Here is a 1,431-nt window from a genome sequence, read left to right on the forward strand (position 1 = left end):
GCCTCCGTCTGGTCACATGATCGCCATCAAAGGCCCCACCGCGCAAATCAAATCACGTTCTCACGTCAAAAGCATGGGAGCATTTTTACACTTGAAGAAAAAAAAAGACGAACAATGCTTAACTCTAGAGTTATTATTATTATGATGATTATTAACAACAACAAAACATGGATGTATGATTGTTAGGTTTTGATAACTTGTCACATTTCAATTTCATTTCGTTTCACTGTTTGTTTTGAGTATAGCCTGGTTCCCACCATTTGGCTCAAATCAATAATCAAACCTATCCCCAAGTCTCAAAATAACGACCGGAGAGTCCAATTGAATTATAGGGGGATTAGACTCTTTAGTTGTGTCGATAGACTTTACTATCCCTACTGAAAGGTTGTACACTTATTTAGAAGATGTTGATTTCTTGGCAGAACAGCAAAATGGATTTTGAAAGAAAAGAGCTTGTATTGAATACCTATATTCCTTCTCCGCAATACAGGCGAGATTACAAGGTAACTCAACATATGGTCTTTTTTGAGATTTTCAGGGTGGACGACTGTTTAGAGCATCAGCCTCACAGTTCTGAGGACCGGGATTCAATCCCCGGCCCCGCCTGTGTGGAGTTTGCATGTTCTCCCCGTGCCAGCGTGGGTTTTTCTTCCTCCCACATCCCAAAAACATGCATGAATTGGAGACTCTAAATTGCCCGTAGGTGTGAATGTGAGTGCGAATGGTTGTTTGTTTGTATGTGCCCTGCGATTGGCTGGCAACCAGTTCAGGGTGTACCCCGCCTCCTGCCCGATGATAGCTGGGATAGGCTCCAGCACACCCGCGACCCTAGTGAGGAGAAAATGGATGGATGGATGGATGAGATTTTAAGAAAGCCTTTGACTGTATTGATCATGAGCTTCTATAGTTCAAATTATTAACCATAGGTATTCATGGAAAAATGTATAATAGCTATCTATCAAAATCCAGTATCTTGTGTGGTAAATGAATATAGAACAGATTTTTTTTTTTTTACAAAGCTTCAACAATTAGTGTTCTCAGTTCTCAAACGTTTATTGAATGTTGTTAAAAGAAAAGGTGATGTAACACAGTGGTGAATGTGACCCTGTCACAGCTTTTTTTGGAACATGTTGCAGCCATAAAATTCTAAGTTATTGATTATTTGCTAAAAACAATCAGGTTTATCAGTTTGAACATTAAATATCTTGTCTTTGTAGTTTATTCAATTAAATAAAGGGCAAACATGATTTCCAAATTCTGTTTTTATTTGTTTAACACAACGTCCCAACTTCATTGGAATTGGGGTTGTAAAACAGGTTGATGTGCGCTGTCCCACACTGTTTGGAATATATATAAATGACAGAAACAGAAATCAAACAAACAGCAATTGGTGTTCAAATAGGTGAGTTAAAGGTAGCCACCCTGCTGTAT

Source organism: Phyllopteryx taeniolatus, chromosome 2 (genome assembly GCF_024500385.1).
Source record: "Phyllopteryx taeniolatus isolate TA_2022b chromosome 2, UOR_Ptae_1.2, whole genome shotgun sequence".
Classification (NCBI taxonomy): Eukaryota; Metazoa; Chordata; class Actinopteri; order Syngnathiformes; family Syngnathidae; genus Phyllopteryx; species Phyllopteryx taeniolatus.